We start from the raw sequence: 10,971 nt of genomic DNA, 5'->3' as shown, positions 1-10,971 counted from the left end.
GGCGGATCCAGGGTTTGGCAGGGGGCGTGCGGGTCGGGTGGCGCCTATGTTATTTTTTAGTATTCGTAAAAACATGATTATTCATCACGTCGGAAAATCTGGGAAGGGGGTGTCTGTGTCGTAAAGGGGCATGCATGAACAAAGCCCCCCCCCCCCACTTAAAAAAAATGGAAACTGCTTGGAAATTTCACCGTGCGTCCACGTAAACATACTGACATAATTATAAAGCATTCAACAGTTTTGTATCTTTCTGAAGGGTATATGATATACAACTATTCAGCAATCCGCCAGTAGTACGGGGCAGAAGCCCCCCCCCCCCCCACCCTCGCAGAAACGTGCATTTGTGTGTATGTAAAAGAGAGCATGGATCATTCTACGATACTTAATTATTTAAATGATGGGTAAAATAAACATTAACATAAGGCAACTTTCACATTTTTCTTGAAATTCTTCAAATCGTCCACCCAAGAAACTTTGAACTGGCAACAATTTTATCCAAGCAGCTGTTCATTTCCAAACATACAAAAAAGAAGCACAAAAAAAACTACGGCAGTTATGTTGCCTTTGATATGCGCCGTTCGAAGCCGTCAGGTTTCATGGAGAAAACCGAGAATTATTATTTTTTAAATTAATAATTGTATTCATATATTTTATCTTTTATATCAATAAACAAACTGTCATTTGATCACAAGTTATGAATAAACACGATTTCCCAAGCCATATGGTGCTAAGATATTTTGCAAGATTATATCAAGTCACCTTTAATAAGTGAAAAACGGTAAGAATCCGAGCGACCTTAATCATGACTATACCATATTTTGACGCTCCCGACAAAATATAAATTAAAATGCGATCCTTTTTGTTCATGACTTTATATGTCAGATTAGTGCACATTACAGTCAAGTAAATTTAATCCATATTTCAGAAAATATAGCACCATTTATTGTCGCATCCCCCTAAAAAGGGCAATGTAATACGGTCACAAAACAATACCTTACGATCGCCGCACTATTTTTTTTTAATACAAAGCAATAAACGGTATGAAATCGTTCGTAGGCTGTTCGTATTGGTGTTTGTGACGGTAGCATAAGAATGGACTATCATAATTATAAACAGACTGAGATAGAGAGTATGAAACACGCACGCAATGAGTACTCAACGGATGGCAAGATTTTTATTTATTTGCTTTTCGTTCATCGATATCAGTATACAAATGATGCATGCACATGAGTTCATTAGACGATCTATCCTCACGCGAGTTGAGGCTCTGTTCAATCCATTGCACGAAGCCGTTAGGCTGAGTGCAATGGGGTGAACACAGCCTCAACGAGAGTGGATAGGTCGCATAATGGACGAATGAAGGCATGCATCATTTGGTTTATACAACGAATTTTCTAGATTTTGTTATTTGACAATAGATAAGAAAAAATTCAACTAAAGCAGATGGAATTAAGACATATTTTGCCTTTGTCTGAAAATTCATTTTCTCTGAAAAATTCTTGTTTTCCCGGTTTATGAAAGCAGTTAATTGTTTTTGTTCTTTTGTGACGCACTTTGATTCATGAATCTGAGTGCGCACAGTCAGCCTTGTTGATGCGCTTAATTCGATGCGCGCAAACACACACACATAAAAAACGTACGTATACACACATGCTTAGTGGTACACACTGAAGGAGAAAGCACAACCGTGCAATGGAAAAATAAAAAATGCACGGTCGCCGTGCAATGGAAAATAAAATTTGCACGCAGCACAAAATGGATCTGATCGATCACAGAGATACGATCTTACGTATACGTAAGCTCCCGAAGGGAGCTAGAGAGGGAACTCTTTCCGCGCGTTTTTATTTCCCATAGGTTTTGTACATAGCCAACATGGCTGCCGGCGGACAATTTGAAGGTTGATTTTGGAGGGTCAATGTTTTATTCATGAGAATGACGTCAAAATACGCATAATGCACTTGTATGATTGGATAAAACGCTAATGTTTTATTCATGTACTCATGCATTAAACATTTTTTTCCGTCCCACAATTCCCTACGATATCTGTGCGAAGTGTGATCTTTTGGACTCTGCGAATTTCAAGTTTCTGAAACGAAATACCTAGACTAATTATCTGTTTATAGAATTGATGTTCGAAATCATGGTTTCTGAGTGAACTTCATTGGAGCAGAAAATCTTGGAGGGAACATCAGTACTATTCTAATGACATTCCATAGGAATAAAAGTAAGTTACGCTCATTTTTCATGTCAAGTTGATCTCACTTGCAAATTGTAATGTGTTTGCCGGGTTTCGGGGCTCATCCTGTATTACGTACCGGTACTATGTAAACCTCAATTTCAATATTTCTTTTGCCTGACTTCCAAATAAGTGTGATCATTGAGTTTCAAAAAATATTATATCTAGGACTAGGGGTCTATAGTTTGTCGTAGATCTAGACATTCATCGGAATGCTTCATGTAGGTCCAAAGTAAACCTGTATTTCAGTTTTATTGTGATTAGACAATTATCAGGGGTAGATGTGGACTTGTTTCCGACCTCCTGTTTTTTTAGTAACGAAAAACTGTCGATTTTAGGCCTATTCAAATTTAGGTCAATGTAGGGATATGGTCAGAGCTGGATCCGGCCTTTGATATCGCCGGTGCTAGCCGGCTTGCGAGATTGTCGATGTAGTTATGAGGTGTGAAAATAGCAGGGACGGACTAGGCCCAAACTTCAAGCTTGAACGTTGAAGTTTAGGCCTAGTCCGTCCCCGCTATTTCATCTTCATATGAATAAGTATAATTCTCAGCAGTTTCTTTTATTCAGGAACGTTTTACTTCAGAATAATCAGTGTTGAAATACGATTGACTTAGCATTAGTGTCTGTTATTAGTGTTAAGTGTTAGTTAGTCTTAGATTTGAATGAAATGGCGTAGCCTACCCTAGACCTAAATCAAGTCTATTTGAACAGGATACCCTGGGCCTGGCCTGGGGTGGTAATTTGAAAACGTTCTTAGTGTTTACCTTATTCAAATGTGATGTGATTCTTAAGTTATATGATGGGGTGTCCAAACTTTGCGCACTTAAAAAAAATATTCATCAGGCTTAAATTTTTTCACAAAATATTCATAATTTATACAAAACCAATTCAAGAAATAGTAACCACATTGACGGCAACATCGTAACTTATAAAATCATGGACGAAAATGTAAAGTGAAATATTTATATCAGATTGATGGCAAAATGCTATAGAATCGGTTAGTACCACATTTAACTCACGTTTTTGATGATTTCTGCTTGCAAAATGGTGATATCGTGATGCTTGTTGAGAATATCAGATTTCTTCAAAACGGGCGCTAACGGTGACAAATTTGCCGATCTTTTGTCAATATTTTCATGAATACTGAACTCATCCTAAAGAAACTTACACCAAAGGGTAATTTTAGGTCGCTTTTCACGTTGATTACGTCAGATTTTACGGATATTGGCTAGTTTTTTAGATAATGACCGTCCGCGAAGTTTGGACTCACTGCCATACAGGCCCAGCATAGACCAGATTCAGCTATATACAGCTGTAGAAATATGTGGTTGGAATCATTTTACTTTTATAAATAGTGAGGTAAGCCTATGCCTCTATGTGATAGAGAATAAAGTTTCGGGTCCAGATAACTTTTTTGTTCTAGTTTGGAATATTCATTCATAGACCTGGGATATGGGCAGCTAGAAATTTTTAAAAATATTGTTTAAGAAGAGTAATTTTATTTATCTCTAAAACTCTCAAATCTAAATTGTCAATTGCAGATCCAATGGGACCATGTTCTTAGCAGCTCACACCTAGTCAGAAGTACAAAATTGAGAACCATGCCGATCCGCAAGTGTTAGTTACAATCTAATGAGGAACAGGATATCTGAATGGAAAAATTGCAAGGTATGCTTACTGTTTTGATAATATACAGGCTCTATCTAAGCTCATCACCCCCCCCCCCCCAAAAAAAAATAAAAAATAAAAAATAAAACCAAATAAATGAATATTTCCCCTTTTTTGGGAGGGGGTGGGCTATGGCCAATTGTGCTGAAACATGATGCGATATCATGTAATGTTAAAGTTCCATTGTGAGTTAATATTTGTTTGAATTCAGATTCACCAGTATTTCCATTTCTAACACTGCATACTAATTATCCATATCTCCTGTCTATACATGCATTTGCATAAAAAACCCAAGATATTAACAGTTATCACAAAATTCTGATAAATATTTGAATTAATTTGCACTCTTTATTTTCAAAACATACTGTAGATAGTTATATTGATATATGAATTTATCTGGATGTGGGACGAAAGTGACTGCATGTGCTAAACTTGTTTTATCACTGAAGATATAAAATAGAGTTTACATCTTTTTTTTTTACTAAACTGGACTAGATGAGTAAAAATAATTTACAGCTTATTATGTTCTTTTCTCTTTTTTACCATGCAGGTTTCCCACTTCCTAAGCTGTTTAAGTACTGGTATCACAACATAAGTGCCAAGAAGAGATATGAAACGGTCTCAAAATTTTTGCTGGTGCCCCCCTCGATGCCGTGACCCACGGTACGCCACTGCAAGTCTTCATAAATTATGTAGGGTTATTAAGTTGCATTTATTGTTATCTTCATTTTAAAAAAATGTGAAATGGGTAACCACTGCAATAATATATAAATAGACTATATTTCAAAAATAGATTGAATTCTAACCACAGTGACAGTAGACAAATCAAATTTTGTTAATGATTCGCTAATGTATTGATTGGGGAAGGCACTCTTTAGGATTCTGGCATTGTGTCCCACCCCCCCCCCCCCTTATGAGGAGTGCTCTCACATTAGTAGACTATTTCTTGTCAGCAAATTTGAAAGGAATTTACCAATTTTTTTGAGTGGCAAACTTTTGTGGAAGAAAATAAACGAATATCAAAGGTTTTTATGCTCTTTTATGGAATATTAACTATAGGCTCATCGAGATCCTTTGAATGAAATTTTAACAAACATTGTGCAATGTAGAAAAATGTACTTAATCCTATTTTTGTACATTTATATACCCACCCCATACTACCCTTACCCAGTAACAGCAATTTTTAGCTATGCATTGCCTTCACTTTTTAAAATACAATTTAATGCTTGGTAGATGCTAATTATTATTTTTATGTTAATGTCAATGTTTTAGAAAATGGATTCCTTAATAAACATGTTAATTTTGAATTTAATTTTTTTATCTTGGTAATTTTCATTTATCAATTAATTGTGATGATGTATTGCTTCTGAGCTGTTATGCACAAATGGCACAAGATGTTGCACTGTACTGAAATGTGATGATGCCACTGTTACATGAGATCAAACAGCAGTCAATTAAAATATTATTCAAGAAAAATAAGGATAAGAGGAGTAAATGACAGGAGAATTATTTGCTTGTATGCATATAGTTATGTCAGTTTCTGAGAGAGAGAGACAGACAGAAAGAGAGAGAGATGGGGGGGGGGGTGAAAGTGCAGTTTGTTTTGAAAGAAGCAATTATAAGACCTTACTGTTCATAACGGGGGGGGGGGGGCTAATTATTTCTCCAAATTTTTTAAACCTGCATATAAAATTCATTTTTTTCTTTCCAAATGAAAATTACACCAGATTCATTTTCAGTTGAAAATAAAAAAAGAAATAGCCTACGATCGCTTTGCTCTCTTGCCTATTTAATTTTGAGAACCCCCTCCCCCCTAAAATATGGTATATACAGGTCTAGGTCATGATTATTGATGTTTGACATAGAAGTCGCCATTTAAAATTAAGTGCTCCGAGGACTGCTATTCATAATAGGACTTATATTGGAGACTACAATTATGGAAAAGAATTTGATTTGTTATTATCTTTGTTTATATTATGAAAAGAGGTTCATTTCGTTTTCTGCAATAAAAATAAAAAAGGGTTCCAGAAACTTAAAGAGATGTCATCGTATATGGCTACATTTTCTTTGGGAACCTCCTCTGTAATATTTTTTAGCAAAGATCCTGGCCATTTGCAGCTAAAACAAAGCAAAGATACAGTAATAATCGTAACAAGCAATAACAAATAGATCATTAAAATAGATGAATAATAAAACTCTGAGGAGGAAAAAAACGAATGATCTGACATGATGTAATCACTGACAGACACCATAAACGATATTAATCAGGTCGCGCATTATGCTAATTAGTGACAAAATACTAATTTACATATTTTTACGCTATGCGCGAAGGACGTTCCGTGACCACGCCTTCCATTTCGCTGGTGTACCAAAACAGTGGCGGTGTCCATAGGCTTGTATACGAACAAGTGGAATGCCTCTGGCCGTCTCACCTGCATCACGCGATTCAATATAGCAGCAGTGCTGATTTTGAAAACTACTATAACTCGCACAAGATGTTCAGTGATACTTGGTAACTCTTATTTCCACGTTTTATGAACTAGACCAATACACTTATAGAGATATGATGGCAATTCAAAAAATACCCCCAACGTGGCCAAAGTTCTTTGACCTTACATGACCTTTGACCTTGATCATGTGACCTGAAACTCGCACAGGATGTTCAGTGATACTTGATTACTATTATGTCCATGGGTGTCGATCGGTATTCTTGGTTGGGGGGATGATTGACACAAATATTCTTGTGGATGTGGATCTTTCAATATTACCCCCACTAAAATCACAAAATTCAATTTGTGTTACAAGTAAACCCAGTGGCGTACCGTGGGTCATGGCATTGGGGGGCACCAGCAAAAATTTTGAGTCACTTAGTGAGCGCGCTCAGTTGCCAGGTATACTGACCTAATAGACACACTTTAAGGACAGTGCCATATATTAAACAGATATGTATCTCACTGATGAAATAATGCGAGCACGAAGCGCGAGCTTAACATTTTTGATATTCGGACGTAAAAAGGGACATTATAATCAACTTTTTGTAATCATGATACTTACCTGTCTCGCTAAACAATGCGAGCGCGAAGCGCGAGCTGAAATTTTTGTATATATTGACCCCAAACAGTGAGATTTTAAGGACTATATTTAAGGAATCCACTACATATCTCACCACAGTCATCTAATGCGAGTGCTAAGCGCTTGCTGATTTTGTTAGAATTACACATGAAGTCATTGTAATCATGATTATTAACATACGCATCTCAATAATCAAATATTGCGAGCGCGAAGCGCGAGCTGAAAATTTAGGAAATTCAGACCTGAAAAGGGGCATTCTAAAGCTTGTTTGTAGGAATTCACTAAGACCATACGTATTTCATTAACCAAATGATGCGAGCGCGAAGCGCGATCTGAAAAGTTTTGATATTGAGATCAGAAAAAGGGACATTTTAAGGACTGATTCTAGGAATTCATGGAGAGCAGACATATCTCACTAATGCGAACATAAGCACGGACAAGAAATGTTTTATATTAAGACCTTAAAATGTGGCAATCACTTTGAGTAGTCATGAAAAGAAGCATACTATTGCACATAAAATAATAATTCGAAGTGCGAAGTATATTGAAAACAGGAGGTTTTAGTGCCACAGGATTATATATCTCGTTAAAGTTAAACAGACAATGTGAGCACCAGGAACAATGAAGACATGGGCCCTAATAAAATTATGTTTCATAAAGTTATGAAAAATGCGTCTTATGTAATATAACAGAATTATAGTATAATCTAACATCATAATGAACAATAATTTCTTCTTTCCCATTACATTCCCTTCCTCTCTCCCTCTTTTTCTCCTTTTCCTCGTTTTTTTTTGTCAGCCGATTGGATGGGCATTGTAAAAATATGATCATATTATATTGAGCTCACTGAACCTCAATATTTTCATGAGAGGTATCTGATGGGGTCACATGATAAAATGTTTAATATTCAAAAGGGTTGTAGATTAAATGGGACAAACATCATGCACTTGGATGTGGGGAGGGGTAAATCTGAGAAAAGTTGTTTGTACTTTTTCAAGATCTACTCCTCTAGGATTTACGTCCATGGAGGTTTCCCTGTTTATCTTGCCACCCTTTTCCACCCGTTTATTTTTCCACCCTTTTGAATTAATTGATTTCTTAAAATTAATTTATTCACCACTGGTGGGATGGAACACCCAATCAACAAAAGTTTTTTTTCGTCAGGGTCCTTTTAAGTCATGTGTTTTAAAAATATCATATACCGGTACATAAACATTTCATTCTTTTTCATCTTGAACCTCCACCCATCTGTTTAAAAGCCCTGGAAAAGAATGTTTTTATTTAATAACAATATTGCGAGGGAAACAAACTGATTGATGGCATACTATAATCATCATTATCAAACTTTTCATTTTTTCATCATCATTATTACAATTTTTCTACCCTGAATTATTGGGGGGGATGATAATACAGGCCATCCCCCCCCCACTTGAAATATTGGGGGGGATATATCCCCCCCATCCCCCCCGTGATCGACACCCATGATTATGTCCAAGTTTTATGAACTAGACCAACACACTTTCAAATTTATGGCTGTAATTCAACAAATACCCCAATTTGGCCAAAGTTCATTGACCCTAAATGACCTTTGACCTTGATCATGTGACCTGAAACTTGCACAGGATGTTCAGTAATACTTGATTACTATTATGTCCAAGTTTCATGAATCAGATCCATAAACTTTCAAAGTTATGATGGTAATTCAACAGATACCCCCAATTCGGCCAAAGTTCATTGACCCTAAATGACCTTTGACCTTGGTCATGTGACGTGAAACTCATGCAGGATGTTCAGTGATACTTGATTAACCTTATGTATAAGTTTCATGAACTAGGTCCATATATTTTCTAAGTTATGATGACATTTCAAAAACTTAACCTTAGGTTAAGATTTTGATGTTGATTCCCCCAACATGGTCTAAGTTCATTGACCCTAAATGACCTTTGACCTCAGTCATGTGACATGAAACTCGGGCAGGATGTTCAGTAATACTTGATTAACCTTATGGCCAAGTTTCATGAACTAGGTCCATATACTTTCTAAGTTATGCTGTCATTTCAAAAACTTAACCTCAGGTTAAGATTTGGTGTTGACGCCGCCGCCGCCGTCGCCGCCGCCGTCGCCGCCGCCGTCGCCGTCGCCGTCGGAAAAGCGGCGCCTATAGTCTCACTCTGCTATGCAGGTGAGACAAAAATGGGAGCAGTGTGCACTTTTGACCCTCCGAAATTTTCTTCAATTCTGACCGGATGCAGAAGCGGAGTTTCACCCCCCTGTGATCGATATTAAAGAGCGCCATCTTCGTCAACAAATTGTTAAAAGCACCATATTTCATAATTACCTTGATAGAATTCAAGGTAAACCACCGTTATAGCATATACACTGGCAAGTCATGGGTGTCGATCGGTATTCATGGTTGGGGGCTGTTTTGTTCAGTCTCTTTTGAGGGATTTTTTTTTCATAGTTTGGGCGGAGGTCAGTGGCATAATGAGTCTAAAGTTTTTGGGGCAATATATGACATAAAGAGCTAAATTAATTTTAAAATGCTGTGAGCGAGGGAAGCGAGGGAGCTAAAAATTGCCTTTTCAATACATTCTTCAATTTTTTGCAACTGATTTTTATATGATTACATGTTTTAAGCATCTTGTCGAAATCTGTCACAACAAATTGATTTATGTATTAAAAAGGCTTTAGCTCGGTTGCTTCACTCCCTCGCTGTCGAGCTTCTTTGAGCAATAATTATGTGTCCCTACATACCCCCTGGGAAAATCATCATGACCATGGGTACGGTCCTGGTTGCCATAAGAATGTAACATGAGCCCTTGGGATGTGTTTGTCCACCTCTCCCCGACAAAGAATGAAAATCCTGAATTGCTTCCGACGCGCCTGTGTGTAGGGAACCAGGGAATAGGCCTACTGGCCTTTCCCAACGATATTGTGCAATATACTGTTATTTTGTGTTATTTCTAATTTACCCTTTGTTTAGTAACCATTAGAGAGAAACACGAATACCAGATTGATGGTATTCATATAGCTGATCGTATTTTGATTCAGAATGATGGGTGACTCCGGATGACTACATCGTCAGCTGGAGGATTTGCTTTGTAATTTCAAATGCGCCCACCTTGTTGGATTTGTCTCGTGTTACCCTTCAATCGCTCAAATGCTGTTCTTCTTATTCATCATCATCATCATCATCACCAGCTTCACTACCACCTAATGTAATGTAGACAAGATTAAATCACAATTTCATATTAACATCCTTCAACAGCTTGTCAATATGACTTTTTACACTTTTACAATAATCTGTTACTAAATGTTTCAATATTTTGACTCCCTTGCTTGGCTCGCTCCTCCCCTTCCCCCCCCCAAAAAAAAGGTGAATCATACGAGGTCACCTCACATCTTACGACATGTCCACTGTCCGATCTGGGAACAAATCGCTTTTTGCTCTTTTTCTGAAAATGTGAATGAAAAGTGTATTTTTGTGAATACTAATATAACAATTTGGATAATGGCAGGCCTCTATTTTTTTAGTAATGGCCAAATTTGTTTCAAATCGTAGCCGGCGTACAATAATTATGCTATGACGTCATTACGGCTAGATATTGAATTCGCTTTTATTCTAATAGGGATGATATAGCATATATCCACATATTTGCTATGATTGAATATAGCTATGATTTAACCAGGGAAGTGTTTACACTTCCCTGATTTAACATAGGTATTCGTAAGTTCATATTACACAGTAAGCTATTCCATGTCTCAATTAATATTGGCATCAAATTCTACTACGTTTTATTCCAAACCGGGTCGCAGACAAGTATAAGGTGTGGCTTTTAGTCAGCCCAATGACATCGCTGACCCCATCAAACAAAAAATGATATAACATTCTTCCTCGTATTGTCCTTTACTTTTCTGTTCTTTTCAAGCTTACACCATAGAGCTATAAATAGCATAGCTCTATGCTTACACGACATATGAGGAAACACGTG

The 10,971-nt window shown here is 37.0% G+C and overlaps 1 long non-coding RNA gene across 1 annotated transcript; it reads left to right on the top strand.

Annotated features, from left to right (window-relative positions):
* Window positions 1–2,041: 2,041 nt before the first annotated feature.
* LOC129274592 (uncharacterized) lies at window positions 2,042–5,375 on the top strand. The gene is made up of 3 exons (XR_010293253.1): window positions 2,042–2,224; window positions 3,781–3,907; window positions 4,458–5,375. It is a non-coding gene; the product is annotated as an uncharacterized LOC129274592 (long non-coding RNA).
* Window positions 5,376–10,971: the final 5,596 nt, after the last annotated feature.

The sequence above is a fragment of the Lytechinus pictus genome, chromosome 3 (genome assembly GCF_037042905.1).
Source record: "Lytechinus pictus isolate F3 Inbred chromosome 3, Lp3.0, whole genome shotgun sequence".
NCBI lineage: Eukaryota > Metazoa > Echinodermata > Echinoidea > Temnopleuroida > Toxopneustidae > Lytechinus > Lytechinus pictus.
This window is presented reverse-complemented; position numbering and strand designations above follow the sequence as displayed.